General features: G+C 38.8%; 1 protein-coding gene across 2 annotated transcripts in view; it reads left to right on the top strand.

Moving 5' to 3' along the window:
- The window catches only part of SNX7 (sorting nexin 7), a 163302-nt gene that overhangs the window by 126484 nt on the left and 13844 nt on the right, over window positions 1-22974 (top strand). The gene's annotated exons all lie outside the window — the stretch shown is intronic.

Raw genomic sequence — 22974 nt, 5'->3', positions numbered from 1 at the left:
ACCTTGGCGTGTGGAATCTTCCCAGACCAGGGACTGAACCCATGCCCCTTGCTTTATCTGTTCTATCAAAAGACTAATAATAGTACTTTATTAATGTAGTAGTAAACAAAATAATATATGTAAAGGGCTGTACATATTAAGGGCACAGGTTAAACATAAAAGGTAAAAACAGGATCTTAGAAGTTTTCCCAGAGAGACCTACCTTACAGCATAGGCATCTTTCCTAAATGAAAAAATCACTTTGATTGCTACCTAATCTGAAACAGAAACATGCAACTATTAGGTTCTGACCAACTCATAGGTAACATAATGATCAAGAAAGCTTTCCTAATTTCTAGCTTTTTAAAAGCCAGATGTAGGATTATATCAATGTGTACTGTGAACAGCCTAACCTCAGAGGGAAACAGAAGTTGTCCAGAAACAGATTTTTTCCTGGCAACTCAGTCCTGACATCCAGTTTATAAATGTAGAAATAATGTTCCTTCGCATTTAATAATGGCTTTGGATAAACTCTTAGAGTTGTTAGATGTAGAATTAAGTTCTGAGCACACTGTAAAAAAAAAAGGCATTTAACATTTAAAATTCTGAGCCTGTTAGTTAACTGTTCTAGGCCCCAATTTCCCATCTGTGGAAAGGGGGAATTAATCTGCCAAATTTACATTGCTAGGAAGTATTAGAATAAATTATACACAGCTGACTTTGACTACTTAAAAAAATTCTATATTAGCTTTCCTTCGTTACTCATCCAAACACTGAGACTTTCAGTCCATCCGTGAATTCAGGGTATCCTGAGATAAAACAAGGTAATGGTCATAGTTACTAAGGTGCATTACATTAAGAAAGATTCATGTGTGTGAATATAGATAGATATAGATACACATTTAAGCTTTTATTTATATACATAGATGTGTGTGTATGTATGCATATGGGTACGTGGTATGTGAATGTGTATAGTAATTAGTGGAATGATGTGAGTTAAAAATGAATGGAGCATGGGCCTTCCTTGGTGGTCCACACACCTAAGGCAGGGGATATGGGTTCAATCCATGATCGAGAACTAAGATCCTGCTTGCCACATGGCATGGCCAAAAAAAGAAAAAAATTATTGGAGCAGAAGTCAACAGCATGCATACTGTTGCTTATCTTCCTCCCATCTTTCTATGTGTTACAGTTTTTCCAGGTTTGAAAATGTATTTATGTTCATGTTCATAAGTTTCTTGAGCAATGATATCCTTTAAAATAGGACAGCTATTTGTGTGTGTTTGCCAGCACTTTGGCTAGTGCATTTCTTTAAAGCTGTACTTACATATGTTCAAAACAGAAAAATTGAACTTCCACAGTTCCTGTTTATATTTCTTTTAATATAAGTCATGGAGATTGAAGACATTGTTTATATTTTTTATTCTAAACATTACAGTTAGGGTAATCTTTGGGTAAGATCAGAAGAAAAATGCTCTCTCATTTTAAGGGAAGTCTTTCCAGAATATGCAATTAAACAGCTAATCAGAGCTGGTGAAATGAGGCATTTGTTAATTATGCATAAACAATCTTCTCTTCCTACTTGAAGTATTATGATTACTAATTTTAAGATTAAATTAATATTGCTTCTAAGTGGTTTATTTAAGCAATCTGAGATTCTAAAACCTTTTGAAATACTTTGCATTCAAATATCCATCAACCATGCATCCACTCATACTGTTGTTCACCAATTCCACAAAGATTCCACTGCTAACAGGGACCAGATACCATTATCTGTGCTGCTGTAAATTGTTGTTCATTCACTAAGTCATGTCCAACTTTTTGTGACTTCATGAACTGCAACCCACTAGGCTTCCCTGTCCTCCACTATCTCCCGGAGTTTGCTCACATTCATGTCCATTGAGTTGGTGATACTATCTAACCATCTCCTCCCGTGCCGCTCCCTTCTCCTTTTGCCTTCAGTCTTTCTCAGCATCAAGGTCTTTTCTAATGAGTCTGCTCTTTGCATCAGGTGGCCAAAGTATTGTAAATGGTAATGGTAAATAAAATAAACATAACTTGCCTTCAGTAAGTTAAAGTCTAATGAGGAGAAAGACACCATATATAAATAAAAATTAAATCTCAATTTCATGAATGTATTAGGCTCTAGGGCTGCTGTAATAAAGTATCAAAAACTAGGTGGCTTAAAACAACAGAAATTGATTGTCTTTCACTTCTGGAGGTTAGAAGTCTGAGGTTCTAGGGGAAAATCCTTCCTTGCCTCTTCCAGCTGCTGCTGTTTGCTGGCAGGCCTTGGGGCTCCTGGGATTGTAGGTGTCCACTCCATTCACTGGGCAGTCTTCTCTGTGTCTTCATACTGCTTTCCCTCATTACTGTCTTTGTCCAAATATCCTCTTTTCACAAGGACACTAGTCATAATATATTAGGGCCCACTCTAATGACCTCATTTTAACTTCATTACCTGTATAATGACCCCATTTTAAAATGAGGGCACAGTATGGGATACTGGGGATAGAACTTCAACGTATGTTCTTTAGGGGGCACAATTCAACCCATAACAATGCACAATTACGAACAGTGACAAGTGCTATGATGTAGTCTGACCACTAACAGAATGATATGAAGCATCTATTTTAAGTTGAGTAAACAGGGAAGGACTACTGAGGAATCAGAAAATAAGAATTAGCCAAATAGGTAAAGGGCTTTCCAGCTGGTGCTAGTGGTAAAGAATCCGTCCGCCAATGCAGGAGACGTGAGTTGGATCCTTGGATTGGGATGATCCTCTGGAATAGGAAATGTCAGCCCACTCCAGTATTCTTCCATGGGAAATCCCATGGACAGAGGAGCCTGGTAGGCTCCATAGGGTCACATGACTTAGCGACTAAACAACAACAACAAATAGGCAAAGGTCCTGAGGTCTGAAAAAGCTTGATGCACAGACAGAACTGAAACACAACCTGCGTGTCTTAGAGTGTAGTGAATGAGAGAAAAGGAGTCTCAAGACAAACTTTTAACTCTATCTGAATTTTTAATTTTTTTTAGTAACTAAGTAATTAGCAGAAAATACTGAGGTAGGATAGCATAACTTATAAGGGATATAATCAGTATAGTTTGATGACTTCCTTGATAGTATGTGTAAAAGATGAGAACACTAGAGGATATTTCCAAGCTAGTAACTGCAAAAGAACAGGGAGAAGGAAAAAGCTGGCATATCAATGACAATATCAGTGGAATCATTAACGGCTTGAAGAAACAGGTTGCAAATTTTCATAACCAGTGTGCTATTCAAGGTGATTTAAGCTAATCCAGTCATAGTTGTCTTTATAATATTTAATAATGTTGATGACAATTGGTAAATAACCCCGGCCATAGGCCTCCAGTCACTTTGCTGGCACCTCTCCTGGAACCTTTCCTAGACTGCCCCCAAATTTCAGAATTGAAAGTGTGAGCTTAAGAAATAGCTGGGGGCTGTAAGTTACCTGCATTCACTCTGTTGCTTGCTATTCTCCATTCTGATTGACCTACCCATAATGCACTGGGCATATCATCACAAGAAAAGTTTACATGTGATAATTATAGAGAGATACATACTTATGTGCATATACAGCTAGAAGTGCACAGTATATGTGTTTATACACACCCATATAATTATAAAAATTAACTAGGAGGGTAAGCTTAAAATTTATTTATTTTTATATGCCTGTTGGAGCCATAATCTGAAATCTTAGCCATTCACTAAAGCTCAAGAGTTGACTGACTGGAAAGTTGTAGAGGCTAGAGATAGTTGTATCAGGGGAAATAAGCCCTGCAGCAGAAAATCCAGCAGTTGCTAACCTTGATTCAGGCAGGTAATCCACATCCAAATTGGCCTCATTCCATAGAAAAAGATTAGAAGTTGGAGGCTTCAGACAGAGGTAGTGCCCAAAGGTGAGAAAAATAATTGCATACCATTTACAGGAGAGCATCCCAGGGATGAGAAACAAGATCCACTCCATATGGGAGGGACTGGCCCATGCTGGACTCAGGAGAGGTCCTGATGTAAGTAGAGGAGTGGTAGGCTTACACTGACAAATAAAGTAGGACACAGTGACTGTAATAAACAGGGAAATAATAGACTCTAACAGGTTTAAACAGAGAGGAAATATACCCTCACTTAACTAAGAGGTTCAGAAGAAGGGTAGAGCTTTAGCATCAGCTTACTCAGATAACCCCCACCTCTGCCACCTGTTCTCACCCCTTGCTGGTGAGCACTTTGCCTGCTGGCCTTTTCCTCTGCCTGCTTTCCTCAGCGGGTGAAAATGATGACTTTTGGATTCATATCCACATATGTAGTGGAAGCTGCCTTCCAGTGGTTGTCTACTTTTAAGAACAGGAAAATTTTCCCAGAATGCCCAGCAAACTCCTCCTTGTGTATCATTTTTCTAGTTTGGAAGGTATGCCCATCTTGAACCAATCCCTGTGTCCGTTTAGTAATGCAAAATTGGCCTTGGTTTGAGTTCCTGAATTCATCCCAAACAGGGAATGAGATTACTTTTAAATCCATTTAGTCCACTCCCAGCTTTATTACCAAAGCTATTTTTAAATTATTTGGGAGTGGGCCATTTGATTAGGTCCTCTCTCAAGTATCTTTGAAAGTGAAGAATCAGAAAAGGATTTGGTGCCCTAGTACTAGGGTGTGTTGGAGAGAGATGCACCACACCTATGGACACCTTATCTTTGACAAAGGAGCCAAGAACATACAATGGAGAAAAGACAATCTCTTCAATGAGTGGTGCTTGGAAAACTGGTCACCACTGTAAAAGAATGAAACTAGAACACTTTCTAACACCATACACAAAAATAAACTCAAATGGATTAAAGATCTAAATGTAAGACCAGAAATGATAAAACTCCTAGAGGAAAGCATAGGCAAAACACTCTCTGACATAAACCACGGCAGGATCCTCTATGACCCACCTCCCAGAGTAATGGAAATAAAAGCAAAAATAAACAAGAAAGAAAGTGAAATCGCTCAGTCATGTCTGATTCTTTGTGACCCCATGGACACCAGACTCCTCTGTCCATGAGATTTTCTAGGCAAGCATACTGTAGTGGGTTGCCATTTCCTTTCCAGGGGATCTTCCCGACCCAGGGATTGAACCCAGGTCTCCCACATTGTAGACAGATGCTTTACCGTCTAAGCCACTGATGGAACCTAATTAAACTTAAAACCTTTTGCACAATGAAGGAAACTATAAACAAGGTGAAAAGACAGCCTTCAGAATCTGAGAAAATAATAGCAAACTAAACAACTGACAAAGAATTAATCTCAAAAATATACAAGCAGCTCATGCAGCTCAATTCCAGAAAAATAAATTAAAAAATGGGCCAAAGAACTAAACAGACATTTCTCCAAGGAAGACATACAGATGGCTAACAAACACATGAAAAGATGCTCAACATCACTCATTATCAGAGAAATGCAAATCAAAACACAATGAGGTACCATCTCATGCTGGTCAGAATGGCTGCTATCCAAAAGTCTATAAACAGTAAATACAGGAGAGGGTGTGGAGAAAAGGGAACCCTCTTACCCTGTTGGTGGAAATGCAAACTAGTATAGCCACTATGGAGAACAGTGTGGAGAGTCCTTAAAAAACTCGAAATAGAACTGCCATATGACCCAGCAATCCCACTGCTGGGCATATATACTGAGGAAACCAGAATTGAAAGAGACACATGTATTCCAATGTTCATCGCAGCACTGTTTATAATAACCAGGACATGGAAGCAACCTAGATGTCCATCAGCAGACAAATGGATAAGAAAGCTGTGGTACATATACACAATGGAATATTTCTCAGCTATTAAAAAGAATGCATTTGAATCAGTTCTAATGAGGTAGATGAAACTGGAGCCTATTATACAAAGTAAGTCAGAAAGGAAAACACCAATACAGTATATTAATGCATACATATGGAATTTAGAAAGATGTTAATGATGACCCTATATGGAAGACAGCAAAGAGACCCAGATGTAAAGAACAGACTTTTGGACTCTGTGGGAGAAGGTGAGGGTGGGATGATTTGAGAGAATAGCATTCAAATATGTATATTACCATATGTGAAATAGATCGCCAGTCCAGCTTCAATGCATGAGACAGGGCGCTCAGGGCTGATGCACTGGGATGACCCTGAGGGATGGGATGGGGAGGAAGGTGAGAGGGGGGTTCAGGATGGGGGCACATGTACACCCATGGCTGATTCATGTCAATGTATGGCAAAAACCACTACAATATTGTAAAGTAATTCTCCTCCAATTAAATTAATTAATTTAAAAAAGATAGAGATGCAGACACCAAGACAATATTAGAAACATCAAAGATTTATGTAGGATATACCTATAAGAGATAAAGGGTTGAGGAACAGAGAAAGGCTTCAGAGTGCAATGTGGCTCTAAACCTAAGAGGGGGCAGGAAAGGAAACGGATCTCAGGACACAGTTCAGCCCTGAAAAAGTCAGGCCAGAAGGGAGCCCAGGGCAGAGACAATTGTTTGGAGAGTCTTGTGTGGGCAGAAATAGCCCAGCTCTAGTCCCTCTGCCAGGCTCAGTCACTGGCTGTGAGCAGCCCAGGGAAAGCATCTGGAGATGTCTGCTAACTAGGCTTCTGATAGCAGATCAGCTTTCGGAAGGAGATCGATGTGACACACTTAGCTGCTGTGTAAAGGACTGTCATGCAGAGTCCTTCACTTTTCAGTTTCTGCGACATATAAAAAATAAGATTTTACCAAAACTTATTCAGTGGCAATGATTAATTCTCTTACTCTTTCACTTAGAGGCACCTTGTTAAACAGAAAGATTTGGGAAAATTTAACTATTGCTAATTTTAATAAAACTTGGCCCTTACAATAAATTTTGATTAAGTGCATTAATCATATCTTTGTCATAAGTTTGGAGTTAAGACTTAGTTCATTCAATTTATGTAAATGTCTGTCATATGATCTAACTGGCAAAACCAGCCCTCATGGTCAAATCAGTTAGACTTTCTGTAAAAAATCCTTTCAATTCACAGAAACATAGAAACATATGTTTATATGTTTGTATGTTTTGTTTGTATTTTTATGGTAATCATCTTCTTTCTGAATCCTAAGATAGGTACATGAGAGATACGCAATAGATGGAAGGATGGGTCCACAGATAGATAAACAGATTGGTCTTGCTACCAGTTTGTTATTTGGATAAAGTAAAAATCTCAACTTTCAATATTTCTTATAATAAATTATTTGCTTTGCTTTCCCTGGTGGCTCATGATAAAGAATCAGCCTGCAGTGTGGGAGACCCAGGTTCAATCCCTGGGTCAGAAAGATCCCCTGGTGATGGGAATAGCTACCCACTGCAGTATTCTTGCTTGGAGAATCTCATGGGCAGAGGGACCTGGTGGATTACAGTCCATGGGGTCACAAAGTCAGACATGACTTTTCATGTGATATAGACACTGGAGCAGTGCTTTCTTTCATGATCATCCAGAGATGGATAAGATGAGGTCATGAAGTAAAACTTAAGTAATTCCACCTCACCCAACATTCTGAACATCTCTGCATTGACAAGAATACAGTATTTTAGATTGCATGCATTGTTATACATATATAGACTGTTTAGTAACTAGTGGATTTGTACCCCTGGGAAATTAACCATAGTAAAATTCAGTTTTGTAAGAGATATACATCTTCTTTGTAAAGTGGGACAAGATCAACTGTAAAAGGGAGATGAGAAAAAAAAAAAAAGTGGGCCTGACTTCTAGAAAAGTTCTTTTTTTTCCCCTCAAAAAATGATCATTTTTATTTATCAATGTTATTAGAAAAGTTTAATGATAGAACATCAGTACAGTCATTTTTGGTTTATATATCATGGACTACTTTGCCACTCTAATGAGTATTTATAAAGAGTGTATTTTAATATACTGTGCTATGACATTAAATGAAAAACATTAGTATGTAAAACTCTGCAGTACAATGTTATTTTGTTAGTATACAGGAATATCTGGGGTGAAACCATTAAGGGAACTTCTCGAGGAGTTTTAGAAGTCCCATGGACTTGTTTGGTAGTCTCCAAATATTAGTACACCAAAAACTACCGTACAATTGCACTCATCTCACATGCTAGCAAGGTAATACTCAAAATCCTTCAAGCTAGGCTTCAACAGTACGTGAACCAAGAACTTTCAGATGTTCAAGCTGGATTTAGAAAAGGCAGAGGAACCAGAGATCAAATTGCCAACATCCATTGGATCACAGAGAAAGCAAGGGAATTCCAGGAAAACATCTCCTTCTGCTTTATTGACTACTCTAAAGCCTTTGACTGTGGATCACAACAAATGGTGCAAAATTTTGAAAGGGGTGGGAATACCAGATCACCTTATCTGCCTCCTGAGAAACCTGTATGCAAGTCAAGAAGCAACAGTTAGACCAGGGATAGAACAATGGACTGGTTCAAAACTGGGAAAGGAGTACGTCAAGGCTGTATATTGTCACCCTGCTTATTTAACTTACATGCAAAGTGCATCATGCAAAATGCCTGGCCAGAGGCATCACAAGCTGCAATCAAGATTACTGGGAGAAATATCAACAACCTCAGGTGCATATGCAGATGATACCACTTTAATGGCAGAAAGTAAAGAGGAACTAAAGAGCGTCTTGATGATATTGAAAGAGGAGAGTGAAAAAGCTGGCTTAAACTCAATATAACGAAGATCATAGCTTCTGTTCCCATCATTTCATGGCAAGAATGGGGCAAAAGTGGAGACAGAGACAGATTTTATTTTCTTGGGCTCCAAAATCATTGCACATGGAGCAGTGTGACTGCAGCCACAAAATTAAAAGGTGCTTGCTCTTTGGATGGAAAGCTATGACAAACCTAGACAGCATAATAAAAAGCAGAGATATCACTTGACCGACCAAGGCTTGATTAGTCAAAGCTATTGTTTTTCTAGTAGCTATGTATGGATGTGAGAGGTGGACTGTAAAGAAGGCTGAGCGCTGAAGAATTGATGGTTTTGATTTGCGGTGCTGGAGAAGACTCTTGAGAGTCCCCTGGACAACAAGGAGATCAAACTAGTCAATCCTAAAGGAAATCAACCCTGAATATTCATTGGAAGCACTGATGCTTAAGCTGAAGCTCCAATACTTTGGCCACCTGATGCAAAGAGCCAACTCATTGGAAAAGACCGTGATGCTGGTAAAGATTGAGGGCAGGAGGAGAAGGGGGCGACAGAGGACGAGATGGTTAGATAACATCACTGACTCAATGGACTTGAGTTTTAGGAAACTCTGGGAGATAGTGAAGGACAGGGAAGCCTGACTTGCTACAGCCCATGGGGTTGCAAAGAATCAGACACGACTTAATGCCCAAATAACAACAAAAATTGCCCCTGTGATTTTGCTCGTTTTTCTTTCTACTAATGAATTATTTCCTCCTGCCTTTCAAACTCATACTCGACCTTTAAGACTGACCTCAATGTTACTCAATTTTTGATGAATTTTCCTATCATCACCAAGAGTCAGATTTCCTTCCACCCACCCATGACACATTATATCTAGAGTTTGTTTATTTATTGAAATTTTTTCAACTTTATTAAGGTATGATTTACACATAAAATTAAAGCTATTTTAGTGCATTTGATGATTTGATATATGTGTACATTTGAAAAAGAGGGAGAGGGTGGGAAGATTTGGGAGAGTGGCATTGAAACATGTAGAATATCATGTATGAAACGAGATGCCAGTCCAGGTTCAATGCACGATACTGGATGCTTGGGGCTGGTGCACTGGGACGGCCCAGGGAGATGGTATGGGGAGGGAGGAGGGAGGAGGGTTCAGGATGGGGAGCACATGTATACCTGTGATGGATTCATTTTGATATTTGGCAAAACTAATACAATTATGTAAAGTTTAAAAATAAAATAAAATTCAAAAAAAAATTCAAAAAAAAAAAAAAAAAAGAAAAGATTCCCTGGCTTATTTCACTTAGTATAATGCCCTTAAGATTCATTCTTGTTTTCGCAAATGGCAGGATTTCCTGTATTTATTATTTATTTATTTTTTAAGGCTGAATAATGTTCTATCGTAAATCTATTCATCCATCAATCGACACTTAGGCTATTGTGAGTAATGCTACAACGAACATAGAGATACACATTTAAATTTCCAGATAGTGATTTTGCTTCTTACGGATATAAACCCAGAAGTGAAATTGCTAGATCCTATGGGAGTTCTGGGAGAAGGCAATGGCACCCCACTCCAGTACTCTTGTCTGGAAAATCCCATGGACGGAGGAGCCTGGTAGTCTGCAGTCCATGGGGTCGTGAAGAGTCGGACACAACTGAGTGACTTCGCTTTCACTTTTCACTTTCATGCATTGGAGAAGGAAATGGCAACCCACTCCAGTGTTCTTGCCTGGAGAATCCCAGGGATGGGGGAGCCTGGTGGGCTGCCGTCTATGGGGTCACACAGAGTCAGACACGACTGAAGCGACTTAGCAGCAGCAGCAGCATGGGAGTTCTATTTTTTGTGTGTGTGTGTGAGGAACTTTATACTGTTTTCTATAGTGACTGTACCAGTTTATGTTCCCACCAACAGTACAAACACCCCATTTTCTCCTTGCCAGCAGTAGTTATCTCTTGTCTTTTTGATTAGATATCCTGACAAGTGTGAAGTGATATTTTGTTTTGTTTTTGACTTGCATTCCCCTGATAATTAGTAATAATGAGCATCTTTTCATATATCTGTTGACCATCCATATGTCTTCTTTGGAAAAATTTCTATTCAGGTCTTTTCCCTATTTTTTAATCACATAGTTTGGATTTTGGCTATTGAGTTGTATGAATTTCTTATATATTTTTGGATATTAACACCTTATCAGATATGTAGCTTGCAAATATTTTATTCTATAGGCTGTCTTTTCATTTTGTGTATTCCTTTTTTGTACAGAGGCTTTTTAGTTTGATGCAATCCCATTTGGTTATTTTTGCCTTTGTTGTCTTTGCTTTTGATGTCAGATCCAAAAAGTCATTGCCAAGACCAATGGCAAGGAACCTATGTTTCATGTTTTCTTCTAGGAGTTTTACTGTCTAGGGTCTTATATTCAATTCTGTAATCTATTCTGAGTTGATTTCTGTATATCATATAAGATAGGTAGTCATTGTTATTCTTTTGCACCTGGCTCTTCAGTTTTCCCAACACCATTTATTGGAGAGATTATCATTTCCCCATTGTACATTCTTGACTTCTTTGTCAAAGGTTAATTAACCATATATGCGTGCATTTAAAGGTTTATTTCTTGTCCTGTTCCACTGTTCCTGAAATCTGCTTGTCTATGTCATCCTGAGAATACAATCACAGTAATAATAATTATTCTCTAACTCTCTGCCTCATATTTTCAACCTCAAACTGTGCTAATAAAGTGTTTAGAGAAAATAAGGTGATTCTGTGCATAACAAACTGAAGTTACATTTGAATTGGAGACTGCAAGATTAATTAAGAATTTGTTGCCATAGCACAGATTAGAGATTACTCAGATCTTAACTAAAGTAGTAGCAGTAGAATTTGAAAGGAGTTGCTAAAATGTTAGGAAAAAGAAGTCAGTTTTGTTTTGAAAGCAAAAGGAAGGACCGAGTTTCAGAATAAATTAAAAACAAAATAACATGAATTGCTTCAGAGCCAACATGTAGGAATGGACCTACTGAACTTGGCAACTAGGAAGTTAATGCTAACTATGATGAAAGGGGCTTCCCTGGTGTCTCAGACAGTAAAGAAACTGCTTACAATGAAAGTGACCTGGGTTTGATCCCTGGGTTGGGAAAATCCCCTGGAGAAGGGAATGGCTACCCACTTCAGTGTTCTTGCCTGGAGAATTCCATGGACAGAGGAGCCTGTAGCCCAGGTGGGGTCACAAAGAGTTAGACACAACTGAGTGATTAACACACACACATATATAATAAACAGTTTTGCTTATAACTCAATGGCTGTAATTTACTGCAACTCAGTAGCTGGTCACATAACATACTTAGCTTCAAGGAAAACTGGAGAATATAATATTTATTTGTATATGCAGTTTCCATAGAATAATATCAAAGTTCCATTACTAAGAAAAAGGGAAGACTAGATATGAGGTAGATTACTAGCAATACTACAATAAATTCCATTTTCTATCACCAGGAATTTGCTGCAGTAGATCATAGACTGAAAGAAGTGTTCTGAAATGTTTGCAAGCTTGATCCCAGACTTCACGCCTTGACCAGAGTCACTCTTGAAGGACATATGGTTTCTTTCCCCATTATTTGTTTCTTCTAAATTATCATTGTAGTCAATTAATTTTATTTTTTGAAATTATTATAAAATATGAATATTGTCTAGAGAAACATCACAGTAACTTATCTTTTCCCTTTCCCTTCTTCCTCTTTTCCTCTTTATTATCATCCTTTCTTAAACTCATTATTTTTTTGAAGTTTCATGCTCTTATGTATTTCTGTCATATTGGAGTGCATTCCACTCTAAGGAATTCAGATTCTGACACTTAAAGGAAAGGAAAATTGTGTGCAATAATCAATATGTTTTTGGAGAGAAAACTTTTTTGTTTATCACAAAGCCCTAAAGAACTCAAGATGGCTTGATGGCATAATTCGTATCATCCAGTAAACTTGAAAGGACTAAAATGGAAAATGTAAGCCAAAGAACTATAATTACCCACTGCTAAACTTTAAGACTGAAAAATATATAATAGCTGCATTTTCTTTTTTTTTTTTTAATGAAGGTCTTATACTGATCCCTTTTCTCTAACAGGTGACATTAGTTGAATGTTCCATTAGTGATATGATGAAAACCACGAAGAATTCCATTTAGGAAGTCAGTATTTTTCTCCTCTTGAAGGCAAGGCTGCAAATACTTGAAGATTTGGGGGCAATTCATTTTTTGAAAAAATCCCCAAACTGTGCTATAGGTAAACTTTATAATCTTTTTCAACTAAGAAGCATAATATATTATATAGTCATGACATAGGGCCCTAAAAGCTGTAGAGAAAATTTAACTTAGTCTCTGAGTTTATGAAGAAACTGTGAACCAGGGTCTCAGTCAGGACCAGCTCTAAATTAGTATCCAATACAGGGTGCTATTTCACCCATAGCCAGGATTCACAGGTCCAAGAATCAAGTGACAGAAATAGAGATGGCACTGCTCGCTACTCCTAGTGACCCACAAGCAAAATTTTTGCTTTCTGTTCTCACAGCTTCATGCTCTACTGGCTTAGAGGGGTTAGTTACAAAGGGAGGAAAATTTTCCATCAGGAGACACAACAATAATTCCATTGAACTGGAATTTTAGACTGTTGCCTGACCACTTTGGGCTCCTCATGCCTTTGAATCAATAGACAAAGCAGAGGGTTACTATGCTTGCTGTCTGACTATGAAGGGGAAAGTGGACTTTAATAGAGATAAGAAAGAGCACCTCTGGAACATAGAAGATGCCTTAGGACATCTTGATAGTGAAAGGTTGTTGCTGAACCATGAAAGACACAGGGATTCTTGGCCTCCAGAGGAGAAGAATTCAATCCGGGGCCAGAGGCAAGGCTTGATTGCTCAGAGCTTTTTTGTAATCAAGTTTTATTAAAATATAAAAGAGATAGAGAAAGCTTCTGACATAGACATCAGAAGGGGGCAGAAAGAGTGCCCCTCTGCTAGTGTTTAGCTGGATGTTATATAGCTACCAGCAGTCTGCTAATTAAAGAAAAGAAATGTCTCAAAACTCAGAGAATGGCACTAGGTGAGTCATCCTGGGCCATAACAGGATTGACATGTATCTTGAAGAAAGACAGATTTCTATACAAATATATAGTTTTGTATAGATTAGGAAAACAATATATGAGTATGACATACTGGTTTGTCAAATTGGTTCTGAGCCTAAATCTGAGCCTGTAGGCAGAACTGGGCTCCAAAATCACTGCAGATGATGACTGCAGCCATGAAATTAAAAGACATTTACTCCTTGGAAGGAAAGTTATGACCAACCTAGACAGTATATTGAAAAGCAGAGATATTATTTTGCCAACAAAGGTCCATCTAGTCAAGGCTGTGGTTTTTCCAGTGGTCATGTATGGATGTGAGAGTTGGACTGTGAAGAAAGCTGAGTGCCAAAGAATTGATGCTTTTGAACTGTGGTGTTGGAGAAGACTCTTGAGAGTCCCTTGGACTGCAAGGAGATCCAACCAGTCCATCCTAAAGGAGATCAGTCCTGGGTGTTCATTGGAAGGACTGATGCTGAAACTGAAACTCCAGTACTTTGGCCACCTGATGTGAAGAGTTGACTCATTGGAAAAGACCCTGATGGTGGGAGGGATTGGGGGCAGGAGGAGAAGGGGACGACAGAGGATGAGATGGCTGGATGGCATCACTGACTCAATGGACATGAGTTTGAGTGAACTCTGGGAGTTGGTGATGGACAGGGAGGCCTGGTGTGCTGTGATTCATGGGGTCGCAAAGAGTTGGACATGACTGAGCAACTGAACTGAACTTAACTGAACTGAGACAGAACTGACTTGAAGATAGAGTCTAGGGTAAATGCATAGTACATTAACATAGCTTAAGACAAACATTTCCTTAAGAAAAATGCATTGGTTAGCTCAAAGTTTGAGAAAAGTTAAGTTCAGATGGAACCAGGTGTCAATATGGCAACACAGAATTTTAAGAGAAACCTCTTTTTAAATGTGTATAGAGAAGGGGAAAAAATATAACACTAGGTTGTTTCCTCCTGCTGCTTAAGAGAGAGATAAAAAATATCTGACACTTGCAGCCTATTTCCTCTGTTTGGAGACCTCTGGCCTTCCTGCCTGTTACCCTCTCAATAGTACCATGTCCTGTGACATGGCAATGGAAAACTATGACAGTCCCATTCAAGGAGGGATACCAATGGCCCAGACCCTTTAAGAATGAAGTTTTCAGTCACCTACCAGGTAAAAACTTCAACCAGTCAAGTTGCTTGCTGAAGGTAAAGAGAATACAGAATAGGTAATGGAAGAAGGTGGTTATAAATACCAGGTACAACCACAACCATGTAACCAGTTACCAAAATGAGGACTGTCGTTGTCAAGAGTATTACTTCCTTATTTTGTTATTAATGTTTGTGTATCTGTATTTAAAGCAAATATCTTTGTTTTCTTCCCTCTTTTATCTTTTACCATGTCCCATCGGATGTATTGAATCTATATTACAGTATTTAAATATTGTTAGACTTAAATTAAAATGTTTAAGTTACAAGATAGCAAGGAGAATAGTAAGCATTATCCAAAGGCTTTGCATCTTCTAGGGAAAGGATGAACATGCTGTTTGTTCTACACAGGATACTTGTATCATGACAGGCAAAAGTAGGATGTGGTTATTGTCTTTATTGGGACTTAAGTATGGTTTAGGAGATAGATGAGGGGTTACAGATGACCAAAAGTGGACTCGTGATGGCTGATTTTGAGTCAACCTGGTTGGACCACAGAAACACAAAAGATTGTAAGAGAATATTGTAAACAGCTGTATAACAAATTGGGGCTTCCCAGATGGTGCTAGTGGTGAAGAACCAGCTTGCCAATACAGGTAAATATAAGAAGATGCAGGTTCAATTCCTGGGTCGGGAAGATCCCCTGGAGAAGAGCATGGCAACCCAGTCCAATATTCTTGCCTGGAGAATCCCATGGACAGAAGAGCCTGGTGAGCTACAGTTCATAGGGTCACAAAGAGCTGGACATGACTGAAGTGTATAACAAATTGGACAGCCTAGAAGAAATAGATGGATCTTGGAATCATAACAACTTTCTAAGACTGAAGAAATAGAAAATCTGAATCAACTACAAGTACAGAGATTGAAATAGTAATCAAAAAGTTCCTCCAAACCAAAAGTGCAGGACTTTACCAGTGAATGCTACCAGACATGAAGGGGAGTGAACACTTCTTAACTCATTTTTTGAAGCCAACGTCACCATCATACCAAAACCAAACAAGGACAACACACACACACACACACACACACACACACACACATGAACACATGTGCACACACACATTACAGGTCAATGTCTCTGATGAACACAGATGCAAAAATCCTCAACAACATATTAACACACCAAATTCAACAATATGAGAAAAGGATCATATACCATGATCAAGTAGAATTTATTTTAAGGATGCAAAGATGGTTCAAACCAATCAACATGTGACACTGCATTAATAAAATAAAGGATAAAAAAGCATATGGTAAAAAGCAATCTCAAAAGATGCAGAAAAATTTGACAAGATTCAATATACATTTGATAAAAACTCTCAATAAAGAGTATAGAAGGAACGTACCTCAGTATGATAAAGGCCATGTATGAAAACACACAGCTAACATCACACTCAATGGTGAAAATTTGAAAGTTATTCCTTTAAGATCAGGACCAAGACAAGGATGCCCACTCTTTCCACTCCTATTCAACATAGTATTGGCAGTACTAGTCAGAGCAGTTAGGCAAGAAAAATAAATAAAAGGCATCCACGTTGAAAAAGAAGATGTAAAACTATTCCTATTTGCAGATGACATGATTTTATGTATAGAAAACCCTAAAGACTCCACCAAAAAGCTATTAGAAGTAAAAAACAAGTACAGTTGAGTTGTAGGATACAATATCAATATACAAAAATTTGTAACATTTTTATGTGCTAACAAGCTGCTGCTGCTGCTGCTAAGTCGCATCAGTCGTGTCCGACTCTGTGCAACCCCATAGACGGCAGCCCACCAGGCTCGCCCGTCCCTGGGATTCTCCAGGCAAGAACACTGGAGTGGGTTGCCATTTCCTTCTCCAATGCATGAAAGTGAAAAGTGAAAGTGAAATCTCTCAGTCCTGTCCGACTCCTAGCGACCCCATGGACTGCAGCCTTCCAGGCTCCTCCATCCATGGGATTTTCCTGGCAAGGGTACTGGAGTGGGGTGCCATTGCCTTCTATCAGAGTAAAAAGACAACCCTCATAATGAGAGAAAATAATACCAAATGGAAACAACTGACAAAGAATTAATTTCCAAAATATACAAGCAGCTCATACAACTCAATAACAGAAAAACAACCCAATCAAAAAGTGGGGAAAAGACCTAAACAGACATTCCTCCAAAGAAGACATACAGATAGCTAACAAACACATGAAAAAGTGCTCAGCATCACTTGTTATTGGAGACATGCAAATCAAAACTATAATGAGATACCACCTCACACCAGTCAGAATGGCCATTATCAAAAAGTCTATAAACAATAAATGCTGGAGAGGGTATGGAGAAAAGGGAACCCTCTTGCATTGCTGGTGGAAATGTGAATTAATGCAGCCACTATGGAAGGCAGTGTGGAGAGTCCTTAAAAAACTAGGAATAAAACCACCATATGACCCAGTAATCCCACTCCTAGGCATATACCCTGAGGAAAAAGACACATGTACCCCAGTGGTCATTGCTGCACTGTTTACAATAGCTAGAACATGGAAGCAATCTAGATGTCCATTGACAGATGAATGGATAAAGAAACTGTGGCACATATATGCAATGGAATACTACTGAGCCATTAAAAGGAATGTATTTGAGTCAGTTCTTATGAGCTGGATGAACCTAAAATCTATTATACAAAAGAGTGAAGTGAGTCAGAAAGAGAAATGTAAATATCATGTATTGATGCATATGTATATGGTATCTAGAAAGATAATACTGATGTATTTATTTTCAGTGCAGCAATGGAGAAACAGACATAGAAAACAGACCTAAGGACACACGGGGAGGGGAGGAGGGACAGGGTGAGATGTATGGAGAGAGTAACATGGAAATTAACAATACCATATGTAAAATAGATAGCCAAAGGGAATATGCTGTATGACTCAGGGAACTCAAACAGGGGCTCTGTGACAATCTAGAAGGGTGGGATGGGGAGGGAGATGGAAGGGAGTTTTGGGAGGGAGGGGACATGGGTGTACCTATGACTAAATCTTGATGCATGACAGAAAACCACAAAATTTTGCAAAGCAAATATCCTTCAATTAAAAAACTAAAATGGCAAAAAATAGTCCCATTTACAAAAGGAATAAAATACCTAGAAATACATTTAACCAAGGAAGTGAAAGACCTATAATCTGAAATTATAAGACATTGTTGAAAGAAATTGAAGAAGACACCAAAAAAAAAAAAAAAAAGATATTCTGTGCTCATGAGTTGGAAGAATTAACATTGTCAAGTGTCCATGTTGCCTAAAGCAATCTACTGATTCAATGGAATCCTTATCAAAATCCCAAGGACATTTTTCACAGAAACAGAACCAAAAATTCTAAAACATATATGGAACCACAGAAGACCTGAATAGCCAAAGCTCTCAAAGACAAAAAAGAGCAAAGCTGCAGGTATAACACCTCCTGACTTCAAACTATATCACAAAGTCATAGTAATCAAAATAACATGATATTGACAGAAAAACAAATATATATATATATCAGTGGAACTAAATTGACAGTCTAAAAATAAACCCACCCTTATATGAACAATTAATTTACATTAAGAACATACAATGGATAAAGGACAGTGTCTTCATCATTATTAATTATTAGAAAAATGCAAATCAAAACCAAATGAGATAGTACCTCAAACCTATCAGAAAGACTATTTTCAAAGAGGCAAGAAATGACAAATGTTGGTGAGGAGGTGGAGAAAGGAACCCTTATGCACCGTTGGTGGGAACCTGAATTGGTCCAGCCAGCATGGAAGATGGAATGGAGATGTCTCCTTAGATTAAGAATAGAAGTACCATATGATTCACCTGTCACATTTCTGGGATATTAATGAATATAAAAAATGAGTATGAAAGAATATGTTTTCGAAGAATATGAAAACAGTAATCAAAAAAGATATTTGCACCCCCATGTTCATCTAGGCAGTATTTATGATATCAAGATATGGAAACAACTTAAATGCCCATTATGGGATGAATGGATAAAGGTGGTGTTGTACAGGTATATATATATTACCATAAAAAAGATGAAATCGTGCCATTTGTCACAACATGGATGGACCTTGAGGGTATTATATCATGTGAAATAAATGGAGAAAAGCAATTGCTGTATGATTTCACTCATATGTAGAATATGAAAAATAATAAAAATAAAATAAATGAATAAACCAAATGAAAACAAATAAGTAGATACAGAGAATAGTGTAGGGTTACCCACTAGTGTAGTGGTTAACCACTAGTAAATGGGTAAAGGAATTCAACTATATGATGACCGATGGAAACTAAATTTTGGGTGGTGAGCATGTATATATATAGGCTTCCCTGGTGGCTCAGATGGTAAAGTGTCTGTCTGCAGTGCAGGAGACCCAGGTTCGATCTGATCCCTGGGTTGGGAAGATCCCCTGGAGAAGGCAATGGCAGTCCACTCCAGTACTCTTGCCTGGAAAATCCCATGGACAGAGGAGCCTGGTAGTCTACAGTCCATGGGGTTGCAAAGAGTCAGACATGACTGGGTGACTTCATTTCCACATGTGTGTGTGTGTGTGTGTGTGTATGCTCATTAAAATGAAAACCTACATAATGTTGTAGGTCAATGTTACTTCAAATAAAAAATACAGTACAGTCATGGAAATAGTAACAATCAGAGAAAGAAACTTTATCCCAAATTTGGTAGAGTTAATTTATTCCTTTTAGCTTTCAGAAATATTTCATAAAAGTAGATGGCACAGACTCTAATGTATAATCTTGTTGTGAGTGGGTGGTAATACATTGAGATATCTGACACCCAGTTGTTAGAAGATCAGAAAAATGCAAAGTCTAACTGAAAGGCTAATTGTGTTTTGTGTCACATGTGGCACCACAGCAAAGGGGAGGCACACCATGGGGGAAGAACACACTTTCTGAAGGCTGAGAGCCGTTCATTTTGCAGTACGTCCAAACAAATCTTACAGAGAAGAATAAATTTGTTCCACCTTCCTTACCTTCATTCAGGAATTTAATAATTCATTGATCAAAAGAGCTTTAAAAATATATGAAAGGAAAATAATTTACTGATATACTATTCCGACAATATTTCTCTGGTTTCAGTACAGGAAGCAAAGACACTGGACATTGATTGATTCAGTGATTATCAGACTCTTCTCTCTTACCACTCAACTTTTCTTGACTCAACTGCTATGTTGCACTTTCAAGAGCTGTTATCAACTAGACATATGGCTCTCAGTCTTTTGAATCCAATTTGCTTGAAACAATCAAACAGAATGCTGTACAGAGGGTGAAGAGGTGGAGAAAGTCATCCACTAACTCCAGATGTTTACGGGTCACTGCTCTCGCCAGCATACAGGCTGCAGAGTTCCATCACTGCTATTTTTCAAGCCCATAATTCTTTGGGCTTATGGCCCCAATAAGTCTGATATAGAACTTTGATAACAATATAATATTGATTCTGAAATTATGTGTTTTAAATACTGTATACTTGATCCTTGGAAGCCTGGTTGCCTCAACAAATTTGTTGGCCTTTTTTTTTTCCCATTGTGAATCTTGAGTAAAATCAAAGGCTATGAGATCACAGTCCTCTTTCAGGAAAAAAAATGTTAGGGTTAGGTAACCCTGGTTGATTTTATTAGTAACAATGGATAATATTTTAAATAATGGATAAAAATGTTAATGTGTCAATAAATTTATACACATAAAAGTCTTCACTTGATGAGACCAAAGCAATTATTATTATTACTTTTAAATAAGCAGAAAAGTGAAATTCTGTGTGTTATCTCACATAGCAATCAGTGTGATTCACACCAAAGTCTGTGCTCTTAGTCATGTCTGACTTTTGCAATCCCATGGACTATAGCCCTCCAGACTCCTCTGTCCATGGAATTCTCTAGGCAACAGTACTGAAGTGGATAGCCATTCCTTTCTCCAGCAGATCTTCCCTACCCAGGGAAAGAACCCAGGTCTCCTGCATTGCAGGCAGATTCTTTATCATCTGAGCCACCAGAGAAGCCCCCTCCTCTAAAGTGCCTTCCCTATAGAGAATTCCAGGTCTTTGTTTTTGATAAGCACAAGTTACTGGGCATTTCCCTGAAGCATTGGGTCTACAGTGGTGGGGAGCCTTGGCATTCTCCAGCTAAATGCCTTGGAAAAGGATGAGGGTGTCAGGCAGTAGGAGGAAGAGGCAATGCTGCCGGCCATAGCCAGGATCTTTCCCCTTTAGAAACCCTGCTGAGTGGAAGGAGGAGGAAATTTCATGTCAACCAGTTTGGTGATCCAACCAGTCCATCCTAAAGGAGATCAGCCCTGGGTGTTCACTGGAAGGTCTGATGTTAAAGCTGAAACTCCATACTTTGGCCACCTGATGTGAAGAGCTGACTCATTGGAAAAGACTCTGATGCTGGGAAAGATTGAGGGCAGGAGGACAAGGGGATGAAAGATGGTTGGATGGCATCACCGACTCAAGGACATGGGTTTGGGTGGACTCCGGGAGTTGGTGATGGATAGGGAGGCCTGGCATGCTGCGGTTCATGGGGTTGCAAAGAGTCGGAGATGACTGAGTGACTGAACTGAACTGAATTTGGTGATCTACCAGGTAGGACTGAGAACTAACTTACAATAGATGTGCTTGGATAGGCTTTTATCTTGTGGCTGTGTAAAGTTTCTTCACTTCCTAAAACATATGTACAATTAGGCAATGTGTTAGCTGAATGTTAAATTATGTGAGTCTATGAAACATGGTATTTAGATTGTATTGGGTTGGAATATTTTCAATAATTGAAAATATTCATTGGGGTTTTAATTTAAGATCTTATGGAAAAACCCAAATGAACATTTTGACCAACCCAGTAGTTTTGTCTTACTTTTAACCCAGCCCCCATCTTAGACCATGTTGCTTCCTTTCTAATACTCAGTTCAGCCTGTGTTTTTTCTTAATGAAAAAAAAATGCAGTTAGAAGGGAAATGGGGATAGGGAAGGTACAATTATCAATACCACTCAAAACTACAAGATTTCAGAGAAACTGTGCTGTTCTTCCAAGTTAGTCTTTTTCAAAGTCTCTTAATGTACAAAATGACATTCTGAGAAAAAACCTCAATTCTGGCTATTAGGAAGAAGTTTGAAGCAGGCCTATTAGTACTGTTGTGCTTACTGACCTTTCAATGACAAGGAGTGCCAAGATATACTTTGTAAATCCAGCATACATGTACTAACCTATTTATTGAATGCCACCCAAGATTTCTACTCCAGCTTTGCCATGGTCCTTTGGTAAATATTAGACCACTTTCCTCGGAGAAGGCAATGGCACCCCACTCCAGTACTCTTGCCTGGAAAATCCCATGAACGGAGGGGCCTGGCAGGCTGCAGTTCATGGGGTCACTAAGAGTCACTTAGTCGTATGCGAATTCACTTTCACTTTTCACTTTCATGACTTGGAGAAGGAAATGACAACCCACTCCAATGTTCTTGCCTGGAGAATCCCATGGACTGGGGAGCCTGGTGGGCTGCCGTCTATGGGGTCGCACAGAGTCGGACACGACTGAAGCGACTTAGCAGCAGCAGCAGCAGCAGACCACTCTTCTATTGGAGAAGGAAATGGCAACCCACTCCAGTATTCTTGCCTGGAGAATCCCGTGGACAGAGTAGCCTGGTGTGCTGCTGTCCATGGGGTCGCACAGGGTCGGACACAGCTGAAGCGACTTAGCATGCATGCACACATTGGAGAAGGAAATGGCAACCCACTCTAATATTCTTGCCTGGAGAATCCCAGGGACAGAAGAGCCTGGTGGGCTGCCGTCTATGGGGTCACACAGAGTCAGACACGACTTAAGCGACTTAGCAACAGCAGCAGACCACTTTCCTACTGGTGTTTGTTTTATTTAGTTAATATGAGTGTTCTATTCATGATACCAACAGGGGGTTTGTTATTCTAAGTTCTAAATGTGATTCCTCACTTGATATTGTGATGCAAAAATACATTTCATA

Source organism: Bos mutus, chromosome 3 (assembly GCF_027580195.1).
Source record: "Bos mutus isolate GX-2022 chromosome 3, NWIPB_WYAK_1.1, whole genome shotgun sequence".
Classification (NCBI taxonomy): Eukaryota; Metazoa; Chordata; class Mammalia; order Artiodactyla; family Bovidae; genus Bos; species Bos mutus.
The sequence above is the reverse complement of the archived record's forward strand: the minus strand, read 5'-3'. Positions and strand labels throughout refer to the sequence as shown.